General features: G+C 43.6%; 1 protein-coding gene across 6 annotated transcripts in view; it reads left to right on the forward strand.

Moving 5' to 3' along the window:
• The window catches only part of PLCH1 (phospholipase C eta 1), a 160,195-nt gene that overhangs the window by 32,977 nt on the left and 114,613 nt on the right, over positions 1 to 12,605 (forward strand). The window lies entirely within an intron of this gene.

The raw sequence follows: 12,605 nt of genomic DNA on the forward strand, positions 1-12,605 counted from the left end.
CCTCCCTTTAAGTGTGGCTGAAATTACACAGTGGGGCCTACATAACAGATGGTCCTTATCTACCTGCAGAGATGCAGTCTAAAGGCTGAATTTTATTCTTAGAAGTGGGGCTTTCTCACTTGCTGGTTTGTTAACACTTTCGTACGCTTTTAGCAGAAGGGGAACAAACCTTTGGGAGCAAAGCAAAATTGGCTCTGTAAGTGTCAGGTGCCTTGTTGACATCATCACACTGTCATTACGATAGTTGCACTTTGAAGTCGGAATCTGATATTTTGTGGATTCTGGTTTGTACTGACCTATCCTGCACTTCCCAGACTAATGTGTGGATCAGAACATACTGCCGTTATTCTTTTGGATTTGGACTTTTCTGAATTTAGCAATGCAGTTCTAAGCTTAAAAAAAACACCCCTGCGAAAAACTGTTTAGAAATGTGGCTTTTGTGAGCAAATGCATTACAAAAATGTATTGAAATACAAATTTTAGTCCTGATTTTTTTTTAAAATGCAGATTAACACAGAAGCAGGAAGGAATGGCTTTGGTTGCTGTCGTTATTATTATTAACTTGTTAATCACCTTCTAACCAATTACCTCAAGGGGATGTGAAGGAGAGGAAAGCCAAGGCTTATATTATCCCCTTCCACACACCCCACATAAAGTGTGATTTGCAACCATTTGCTTGAGCTTTAACCACCGAAATCCTACACTGGGTGGCAGTACTGGACTTAAAATGAAAGAATTCCATTCCTTCATGTATTCTCAAACCACCTTGTAAAAGCATAAGAAATTATATATAATTAGATTTCTCTTGTCTGGAGACATTATTAATCACAGTGACTTGCAATATTGCAGCAGTTTTTCAATAAAAGAGGTATAAAATGGCATTTCAGTGTCTAATATTAAAATGAGAATCGCTTTTTATGACTGCTTTTTCAATGGGTGGCAAGTTTTGGACTCCCTCTTCCAGTATAAGCTGCCTAAGCCCCTTGCAATATATAGGGGTGTCTCTGAATGCAAATTCAGTGCTGCTGATGCAGTTTTATTTGTCTGCTCCTGCACTTTCTTGCCTGCTATGAGCCAGAAGAAATGGTGGTGGGTCCTTGACTTAACTCTATACACCTTCTCAGGCTCCGCGGCCATGATCTTCATAAGCCAAGGGCCCATCAACCTTTGGCCAGAAATGTTGAAGTATCCAGTCTTAATTGGCAGAACCCAAAAGACCACCAGAGAACTGGGCTTTGCTCCTCTTGCTATGACCAGGTCTCTTTCCAGTAGGAAATGTGGAAATTCCAAAGGGTGGAATTCCTTGATATTAGTATTTTATTTCGTTTCAAGATTCAAAATTACATTTTAAGACTTGATAAGTAGAATCCTATTCTGCAGTGTTAATGACTTTCCACTCACCGACCCTCGATGTTTATAATTGTAATTACATATAATTGCATTTTAAAGTACCCTCATACTGAGTTTCATCCTCTTAATCAGGTTTCTTAATATAATCTACTATTTCCACCCCCTGCTTAAACTTCAAACCCCGCTGTGGACTTCATATATAAAGAGTTGCTTTTAAAATAAATTGGAATTAACAACACCTGAAGGATGCCACATAGATACCCCTGGTTTAGTGTGATATGTGAATATGGCCTGTATCTCTTTAGTTCAGCTGAAGCATTCCTGAGGAGAGGAGAGGTTATTTGTATTAATTTTCACTTCTGCCTGCCTGACTCTGTGTGTGTTCTACAGAAGTTACCTGTTTCGATGCTAATTTTGATGCAAATGTGAAAAGGACTGAAAAGCCAATATTCGTGTTTTTTTGTTGTTGTTCTGAGGCTAGAATTACAATTAGCATGAATTAATTTGAATTCTTATCATACTGGAAACACAATATTCACCAGGTTGGTGTTGTGAAGTTGAGAATCCTGGAGATAATATTGATTAGCATCTCTCATATATTTATTTTTGTGAACAAAATTTGAAATGTATCACTAGGCAATGATTTTATCCTGCCTCTTCATTATGCTTTGTGTTTGCTTCAAAAATTAATCTATGTTTCAGGAGCTGAGGTCCTCCCCCCCCCCCCCGGAATAATCTGATTCAAGATAGCAACATTTTGTGTGTGTTTGCCCTGTCTTCTTGCCTGTAGGAGCTGCTGCTAGGTGTGACTGCAAGTAAGGACTTGGAAACCTAGGAACCAAGTCAGTCCTCCTGGTCTAGGCTGCTACTAATCTCTGGATTATTATTTTTATTATTTCATTTTTTTATTTATGGCATTTCTATACTGCCTTTCATATATAAAAACACAAAGAAACATAACATAATAACAAACAAAAAACAATGCCCCTTCATGGTTTAAAAGATTGTTTAATTAGTCAAACACCTGGGAGAAAATGAATGTTTCTGCCTGGTGCCTAAAGGTGTATAATGAAGGCTCCAGGTGAGCTTCCACAAAAGGGGAGCCACAGCAGAAAAGGCCCTTTCTTGTGTTGCCACGCTCTGGACCAGGCATAGGCAAACTCCAGATGTTTTGGGACTACAACTCCCATCATCTCTGACCACTGGTCCTGTTAGCTAGGGATGATGGGAGTTGTAGTCCCAAAACATCTGGAGGGCCGAGTTTGCCTATGCCTGAGTCTGGACCTCTTGTGGAGGTGGCTGGTTTCTGCCCCTTCCACTGCTGGCATGTGGCCCCCTCCACCTTAACTTGGAGAAAATGTGGCCCTTGAATGAAAACATCTTGCCTATTTCTGATTCATTTAGGACTTGTCAATTATAGCCTTTTTCTGTTTTTAGATTAGCCTTATAATATTTGCTTGATTCGCTTATTTCTACAGTCTTAGGAATGTTAGGGTCATTCAGCTGCCTAAGCGGAAAGCAGGCCCGACATGTTTAATGAACAGCTCGTTTTCTTTGATCAGTTCCAAGAAGAGCTGCCTCCTTTTTTTAGTGTTATTATTCCTGGTTTGGAGGGAATTATTCTCCCCCCTCTCTTCTGATGCCTGTCTGAAGCATACAACTCCTTGTTTAAAACTGCATTTAATAGCAGTAGATCCACTTTGCCGTATGAAATTGGTTCGTTTCCTCTCTGCCTTGGAGACCTTGGTCTTAAGAATGAATTGAGTGGTGTTAGAATCCTGTCATGTTAGATGAGCCTTGCTCACAGAGAAATCTATCCCTTGCTTTCTTGCTTAGTGCGGTTAATTTGGTTATGTTAAGAGTATCTGATCGTAATTTTCCCACTGTGCTTACTGTGATAAAGTCATAATTGGACATGTAGCATAGGGAACCTCCTTGCAGTCTCAGCAGGAAATGAAACATGTGAGGACTGATTCATTTTAAATCCCAGCAAAGGAATAACAGAGCAATGCCCAATGACTAATGATGGTTCTTAGGCCCGGAGTGGTGGTCGTAAAAATAACACCTACGTGCCAATTTCACACAGTAACCAGCAGCTGAATGTACAAATCATGCAAAACAGCATGATATTTCTGTCTCTGAACATAAAAAGATCTCTACAGGATCACACCAAAAGCCTATCTATGCCATGGTCACACATTACATTTAAAACACAATGATACCTCTTTAAACAGCCATGACTTCTCCCAAAGGATTCTGGGACTGTAGTTTATTAAGGATGCTGAGGGTTGTTAGGAGGTATCTGGTCCTCTTACAAAACTACAATTCCCAGAGTTCCCTGGGAAGAGGGATTGGTTGTTAAAGCTTGTAGCTCTTGGTCATATGGTTTTTGAAGTTCAGTGTGTAAGATTGGAAAGTCTGGATATGATTATATAGGATTTTCAGGCACATAGTTCCGTGTATGAGATTACTTTTGGGAATCCTTTCTGCAGTGACTTCTCTGCAGTGGATCTCTTGCGCATTGCAGAGGATTTTGGGGGAAGTGGGTGTTCCTGGGAACGGCATGAGCATGGATAATGCTATAGAAATAATAATCGGGAGACTCCTATTTTTGGACCTCTCCTCTTGATGTGCCCCATATCCTTGTAGAAATATGGAAGGTTGCATTTTGATCTTCAGGGCAGGGAGGTAAAAGGTGTTCATCAGTGAGTGATGAGCCACCTGGCAGAAAGTCACCCCCAGGAAATCAGAAGACCCTGAGTGGAGATCAAGAATAGTGAGGATTCCAGTGGGAGAGATTTGGGAGGTGAGAACTGGGGTGGGTTGTCTGCAGGACAGACAGGTGTCTACAGAAGAGACTCTTGCCTAGTGTGGTCTGCAGAAGGGAGTTGAGTGGGAAGATGCTTTGCAATAAGTACTGCTAAGTGGAATGTCGGCACCAGACTGAGACTGGAGATGAGGAATGGATGGATTTCTCTGCTATGTTCTCCTTTCCTCAAAGGGGACTTGCTCCATCCCTTTGACCAGCTCTGTTGCCTTCTTCTGAACCTTCCCCAACTCCACGATGTCCTTTTTTGAGGTGAGGTGGCCAGAACGGCACGTAGTCCTCCCAGTGCAGTCGCACCATAGATTTGTATAAAGGCATTATGAGATGACCAGCTTTATTTTCAATTCAAAGCCATCCTCCCACTGGGAGACACTAACCACCCCTTGGACCGACTCTCCAGGGTCTCAAGCAGCAATTTCCCCCTTCTCCTGTCACGTTATTCCATTTCACTGGAAATGCCCAGAATTGAACTTAGGAGGTTTTTCTTTCTTCTTTTTGCATGCAAAGCTTGTGGAAGGCTTACTCTCTTTTCCTGCGCCTGTGAATTGCAGCGGGATAATTGGTAGTGTTGGACAAGGTGGCATTCAAAGAGGCAGCAATCTTCTCACTGAGGATACCCTCCCAAATTCCAAGAAATGAACACTTCTGAGTGCAGCCAGGAGAGGCCAGCAGGCATCTCTCTATGCGTTTGGGAAGCTCATTTCGGCTACATGGAAAAACTGCCTGAGCAGCGAATAAACATTCTGTGCATGTTAAACCCTACCACTTTCATGACTCAAAACTTGCCTGAGGGTTCCTTGTCCTTTTCTAATGTTATTAGGAAAAACTGTTAATAGCTCTATTTGCATGATATTAATATTCTGATCTGCTTATGTCAGAAATTCCTTGTCACAAACATTCAGGCTGCTGCTGCTGATGTCTGGTACTCCAGGGAGACTCTTGAGTGCCCCAAAGCTAAAAATGTCATACATATATAACCAGAGAGAAGGGGAGGGAGAGATCAGAGCTCAGATTAGATCAAGTGTTATTATTTTTTGCTGGTACTTTTCTAGTGGGAATCTTTAATTTGTAGCGTGGAGGAAGGAAGAAAGAAAATAGCCATTTGGATTCGATGTGCCAGAGGAATGACAAATTTATAGGCTACTCCAGGATTGAGTCTCTGGACATGCACAAAATATTCTAGGGGAGTATTTAAAAGGGGAGTTAAAATGCATTCATGTACCCCAAAAACAAGCATGGAAATGCTAAACTTAAAGCTCCTGTTTTAGTACTGGCATAATGCAAGGGATATATATTTGATTTGATCCAACCCTAGTGGGCTTTTAGGTGCATTTCAGAGACACATCTGTTCACTCAGGTAGATACCCCACACTTCTGAAGGCGTTTTCTGAGTGTGTTCTGCTGATTAGGAATGTCAGTGTACCCCCTTCCTTGTTTGCATCTCATGTGTCCTTTTTGAACATCTGAAGTGGGCTTTAGAGTGCCTGCATGTTGCCTGTGCAATTCTGTTTGGTGGTGGGGAGATGACCCTTCACCTTGGACTGTAGTGACTTGAGGTCCCTGTGTTCACAGGTGTCTTCTGAACCATAGCATTGACACATTTAGGGCTCATCCACATTTCCCTTTGCCAGGCCGCTTTCCTCCAGGGAAACCTGCAGTTTAGTGCTGAATTGGAACAAATGGCAATTGGGGTTTCTGTAGTGGCTAATCTCCACTCTTGTGCCATATGCAGAAGCCAGCTTTTCCCTTGCTTGGTTCCACCTTCACTGAGCTGACTTGCGTGACACAGAAAGCCAAACGATGGCTTGCCTTCCAGTCCAGTCTAGAAGAGCCAAACTATGGCATACGGAGGCAGCGTGAATGTGCGGGCTCCCAGAGAGGAACTAACAGCTGCCTTTTTCCTCCACATTTTACAGTCATAGCTCATGTTGCGTCCACTCCAGGTTACGTCTTTTCAAGTTGCGTCCTGCGGCAACCCGGAAGTACCAGAACAGGTTACTTCTGGGTTTGCCGCTCACGTATGTGCAGAAGCACTAAATTGCACTGCGCATGTGTGCAGACAGATATGGCACTTCTGGATGCGAACGCTTTGAGAGTTGCGGACGTGCCTCCAGGATGGATTATGTCCACAACTCGAGGTTCCACTGTATTGCCATGTTGCTCTAAGCCAGCATTGGGCTTAGCGTGTTCCCTAAACTCTGTCCCTGCTTACCGTGAGCTGTAGCCAAGGGCTCTTCTTTTATACATATATAGTCCTTCTTTGCAGTCAGCTATCTGCATTCCGTTGTAAACGTGCTTCTGCCTGCTCTACGTTCTTGGGCTTATTCTTGTTTGTGGAGTTGGGGAACACCATGCAGACAGGTGCACGTTCAAAAGGATACATCAAGCTTATTTTTAGCAGTAGATCTCTGGATACATGTCAGTGAAAAGCCACCCTGCGGCTGTATATTCCACATAACTATTGATCTCTGAACTGCTAATCCTACATCTCTTCATTTCTTAGAACTCGGTGCACGCTATGCTTTGGTCGGGGGGTGGGGGTGGGAATGGCAAGCTAACATCCTGTCATAGTTTATCCCAGTACGTTTCCGAGCAGAATTCAAAGTATTGGTGCTGACCTTTAAAGCCCTAAATGGCCTCGGTCCTGTATACCTGAAGGAGCGTCTCCACCCCCATCATTCTACCCGGACACTGAGGTCCACCTCTGAGGGTCTTCTGGTGGTTCCCTCACTGCAAGAAGCGAAGTTACAGGGAACCAGGCAGAGGGCCTTGTTGGCAGTGGCGCCTACCCTGTGGAATGCCTTCCCTTCAGATGTCAAGGAGAAAAAGAACTGCACAACTTTTAGAAAGCATCTGAAGGCAGCCCAGTATAGGGAAGTTTTTAATGTTTGATGTTTTATTATTTTGCTGGAAGCTGCCCAGAGTGGCTGGGGAAACCCGGACAGATGGTTGAGGTATAAATAAAATGATAAGAATGACCCTGTTCATGTCCAACACAAAGCGGAAACATGCTTTAGCGTAAAATGGTGAGTTGGTTCCAGGTGAGGAGATTGCGGAAGCTTTGTTTCTCCTTGCTTCTTCTTCTGCTGTGCTGCTGTCAATCAAACCATGGTTTGCCTTAGCATATCATCCAGTGTTTCACTTGTCTAGATGTGCTGTAACCAAGGTTTGTTCTTGTTGTATAGGGCACGACTTGTCACAAGCCCAGTTTCAGATGATATGCTAAGCAGGAATAGAGTAGGAGCCAAACGTTCATGATCTTCTCTCTTGGAACCTGGAGAAAACCCATGTGGGACGCTCATGATTTCAGTGTGTTGACTTCTGCCTATATTATTCCATTTTGGGAAAAGCTTCTGGGGCTGTGTTTAGTGTTCCGTGGCCTTTCATGGGCTCATTTTATAATAGCTGAATTGGGTAATTTGGGTTGCAACACAATTCTTATATAATATTGTTTTTCCCCTCCATATTTATTGTAGGAAAGCAAAGTTCTGCCCTCCACTAATCGCTCTCTTTGGCAAAAAGTAGCATTTTTTCTAGGACTTTGGATAGTGAAAGAGAAAGGTTGGTGAAGCAGAAAATTAAAATTATTGTGAGACTCCAATTCTTAGCTTTAACAAGCCATGTTGTCAGTGGTTTTTTTTTTTGTGTGTGTGTATAAGGAACATTCTGTAAGGGGAGAGGGTTTTGTGACTGTTTTGCTTAGGCCACTTGACTACCTCACTGTCCCCTTCCTGCATTGCAGGGGCTGGACTAGGTGACTTTGAAGGTCCCTTCCAACTTCGGTGATAGTTTCTGCATCTGTGTTATCAAGATTAGGCTTGGCATTTTATTTGCTGTTGGATCTTACTGATTTACCCATGACTGATTGAAGGGTTTTAGTGCTGTCTATAGAGCTAGCGTTCCAAGATCTTTTAGCCACATCTTTTTCTCATCAAATTGGGCCACTCTCCATCTGCTGTCGGCCTGCAGTCAATTGATACTTAAGCCTTTAATGAATTTCTTACCTGCACCACACCATAAAGTCCCAGCAGATTACCACCATAGGAACACATGAAGCTGCCTTATAGCAACTCGGACCATTCATCTACCTAGCTAAGTATTTACATGGATGAGTAGCGGCTTTCCAGGATTTCAGACAGGGGTCTCTCCCGGCTGTACCTGGGAGACTGATATTCTGCATGCAAAACAAATGCTTTGCCACTCGGCTACATTCCTTTCCCCTATAAGGCAAGGGATGGTTTGTGCTCCCCAAATATAAAGCAATAATCCATGAAGCAATTTATAAACAATATAAAAATACCGTTTTAGAATTGGTTAAAAAGTGCACAGTTGTGGGGCCCACCAGGGGGCGCATTGGAAGATGGCCGACAGTAACATCTCTCCAACCCACACGAGGTAATTAAGAGGCTGATATGGGGAGTATGCAGCCTCCCTTACCCCCCCCAAGGAGATGGGGGGACTGCCTTGCCAGCTGTGTCCATAATTCACCCCCGGACTCGAAAGAAGGGGGTGTGGGCACTTGGCACGAAGCCCTCGAGTGAGGCCGGTCTGCTCTGACGCTGTCTCTAATCGCGCACTGGTTCGCATTAGCTCGAAAGATATAATTGGAAATATATAATTGGAAAGAAGCTAATGGACATACATCAAGTGAAGATCGGGAGTAAAGACTGCTGATTAATGGATCTCTGTGAGCGGAGCGACGGGCTGGACAAATAAATCAAGTGATGAATCATCATTAAAAGACTGGTATGTTGGAGTGAAACGGAAAGGGGGGGGGAGGAAAAAACTTTTCTTTTCTTTTGGCCTTATGTGAGTATTAATAACCCTCCCCTCCAGAGAGAAGAATCGTTGCATTTTATTAATCACAAGCAGGATTTTAAGAACTGTGTGGAATTAATTATTGATCAAAGAGAGGATTGGTAGAAACATCGAGGAATGGAGGAAAGTTTTATGATGCAGTTTCAAATGGCGTCTCGCTAAGACAGACTTGCCTAAGAACGACGAGGGGGAGGAGGACCAGGGTCATTGGAATGTGAATGTATGGTTATCAGAATGTGATCTTGACCTGCCAGAGCCCTCTGAGATATGTTTGGCAAGCCTGGGGAAATCAACGGACAGACTGAGGGAAAGTTCTTTACGGAGGTGTGGAAATGGCGTCTGTCCTTTATGTGATATGATTTTTGGAGAGTGTAAAACCCACACAGAGGATGTTTGTTTTCAACCCGCTTGTGAAGATTATCAGAGATCGCAAAGAAAGGAATATATGATAACAACAAGAAGATGAGGAAAGTAACAAAGAGACTATCTGGACAGAACTGGATAGAACTGTTTAATTAAAGCAGCAACATGAGTGATGTTTGGACCCCTTTTGGAGCTTGAAGTATGGGTGCCCCCAACAAAAATTTAAAAATCTGGCTGTATAATTTGGAACTAATGTGATTTGGAAATAATGTGATTTGATTGGCCTGTTAATAAAAATTATTTTAAAAAAGTGCACAGTTGTCCTTCGGATATCAAAGGACAGAGCCAACAGGTGCGCCTTCAGTGTGGGATGAAAGCTGTGCAATGAATATGCCAATTCTTCTCTGTGGGGAGCCAGTGCCACAGTTTATGGGATGCCACAGAGAATGCCCTCCTTTGGACTGCCAGTCCTGAACTTCAGGGGGTGGTAGAAATACCAAGAGGGCCCCCTCTGCCAATCTTATCACACAAGATTTGTAGGCAAGGAGGCAGTCACCTTAACCATATTAATGGTCACACTCACTCATTTTGGTTTCCCAAACTACAGCTTGGGTGGGTGGGATTTTATTCTTCCTAATTTTCCCTCCCTAAAAGAACCCCCTCCGGACTTCCCATAGCTCCTCTCTCTGGTTTCTAAGCACATATTATTTTCTACATATTATCAAATTGTAATGATCCTCAATTTATCTATCTGTATGTTACCAATAGTAAATTTGTGTTTGTTTATTCAAAACCTGCCAAGGAGATCAGTTCGTTTTGTTGTTTCTTTAAATACTTTGTAAAAGGTTCCCATTCTTCTTTAAAGTTACAGTTGTCCTTTTCACGTAACTTACGCGTCAGTTTCGCCAGTTCTACATATTCCATTAGTTTCCCTTGCCACAGTTCTTTTGTCGGGATTTCTTCGTTCTTCCATCTTTGTGCTATTAAGACTCTTGCCGCCGAAAACGCTAATCTTGCCTGTGTTGACACAGCACCTTAAGAAAGTGTGGTCCAAAGGAACAATTTCATTTAGCATTTGATTTCTCCTAATGATCATGGCTGAGAGAGAGCCAATTACGATTATCTCATGCAGACCGATGTCTCTTTGTCCCCGGAGCATCTTGCCTTAATTTATGATTGATTGACCCAACAGAATGGTCAAGAAAGGCTTTCAAATATATCTGCTTAAAAGATGCTCTAGGATGCTCTGCAGAGTTTCCCATTGAATAGATTGGCTCTCTGCACTGATGTTGGCAACAATTTGAGTGGGAAGCAGGCAATCCTGGAAGGACAGACATGGCTCAGATTCAAGGTACGTCTAAGCCAAACCTGCCTGTTTGGACAGGTGTTGCAAAAAAAGAAAAAAGAGGATTGTCATTTTAGTTTCCCCTTTTCCTTTCTAGACAAACTAATTATAATCTCAGCGGCTTTCTTCATGGGTGCAGCTGCTTCATATTGACTGTGATTGACAGTCCTAGGGATCTGACATAAATCTTACATTTCAGCTCTAGACTACTGTCCCCGTCCCCCGTCTGTTCAGGATGAATAAATGCTGCTACCCTTTCTCCTTTTGTGTGGCAGTGTATGTAGCTTTTAATTTTTTCAATCCCTAAGCTTGGCTTTCTGTGACTTTCCTGCTAATTAATTCACTTTCTGTATCTGAAAGTGAAAACCATAGATTTGTAGCTCTTTCGCCAGCATGACTTGGCATGACACATCCATTTATGTGATAAGCAAAGTAGCATCTTTGGGGTGGTCAAATCAGTCTTATTTCTGATCTACACCTCTTTCCCCCAGAAGTCCATTCCCTCCTGTTTCTGTATTATTTTGGACTAGTCATGATGGAGCATGCTAGCCAATTCCATAAGAGGCTCCATCACCATTGTCTAACAAGGTCAACAGAGAGGTAGAGTAATTCATGGACAGAGCCAGTGAGGTGGACTAGGACCTGGGAGACCAGATAAGTCCCCATTTAGCCTTGAAGCTCATTGGTTGACCTCATTGACTTTGAGCCTAACCTCCCTCACAGTGTTGTTTTGAGGATAAAATGGAGAGGAAGGGAGAACCATTTACACCACCATGCGCTCCTTGGTGGAAATGTTGTATGTAGAGAAGAACGTGAGAGTCCGCTGTTCTTACAGTGGGCAACCAGATGTCTGTTGGAAACCAGGGAGCAGAACATGAGAACAAGAGCATTCCACCCTCCCGTGGGCCAGATCACGGGGGCGCATGAGTCTCTGTCATCTGTGTCTGTGCAGACGCAATTTCCAGCGCTGCGGAAGCAAGTTGCCATGCTGACCAGTTTAGCGCAGCCTGCGGTGACTCGCTGAGCGGGCGGCTCGGTTTCGGGGGGGGCTTGTGGGCCGGTAGAACGACCCCTGTGGGTCACTTGTGTTGGAAATCAAGCCTTTATCAGGAGAAACTGGCCACTCTCCAGGCACCCGGCTTGATCTCCTGCTGACCTCCCTGTCTGCATTCCCCGGCAGGATACAGGCTAGTTCGCGATAGGCGATCCTTCTCAGCGTGAGAAGAACACACCACTCTTTCCTGCCCCCCCAGGCAGGGGAAAGAGATAGACAGAAACGTATTTACATGCCTTCATTTCTGTCTTTGCCGCGTTACAGAAAAACACGACTGCTCTCTTCAAACTCCAACAGCCGAGAGACAAACTCCTCCAGTACTTCCTGTACAGCTCATATTACACTCTGAGCTAATTCCGGTGCTTTGCACTGTGAATAGACTGTCCCTCTGTTTCCCACGGAACAGTCCCAACATTCCCATTATGTTTTGCTTTCAAGCTACCAGCTCGCGGCCGCATTGCTTCTATATCGTAACAGCTTGTGGCCCTTAGGTTGCTGACCCCTGTTTTGCAACAACCACTGCTTGGAAGCTGCCTCTGTGGTGTGGTCATAATCCATGAGCCAAGGTTCAAACTTGAAGGGCTGTGTGAAGGATGGTGGAACAGAGGAGGAGCAAGTGAATCTGAAATTGAGTGCTCTAAATAGTTACAAGATCTGGAAGCTGGTGCATAGGCAGACTAAGAGTGAGATGCAGTTACTAGAGGAATAAGGAAACCACACATTGGTCTTTTTCAGGCCAGCTTCTCTAAGCCTGATACTGGCTTGCATGGAGCCGCCCAATGGTTTCAGGACTGAGTTGGAATTTAAACTGGAAGCTCCGTGCAACATCATTGTCCTTTCCAGAATCA

This window comes from Podarcis bocagei (assembly GCF_964188305.1).
Source record: "Podarcis bocagei genome assembly, chromosome: 4".
In the NCBI taxonomy this organism is placed as follows: domain Eukaryota; kingdom Metazoa; phylum Chordata; class Lepidosauria; order Squamata; family Lacertidae; genus Podarcis; species Podarcis bocagei.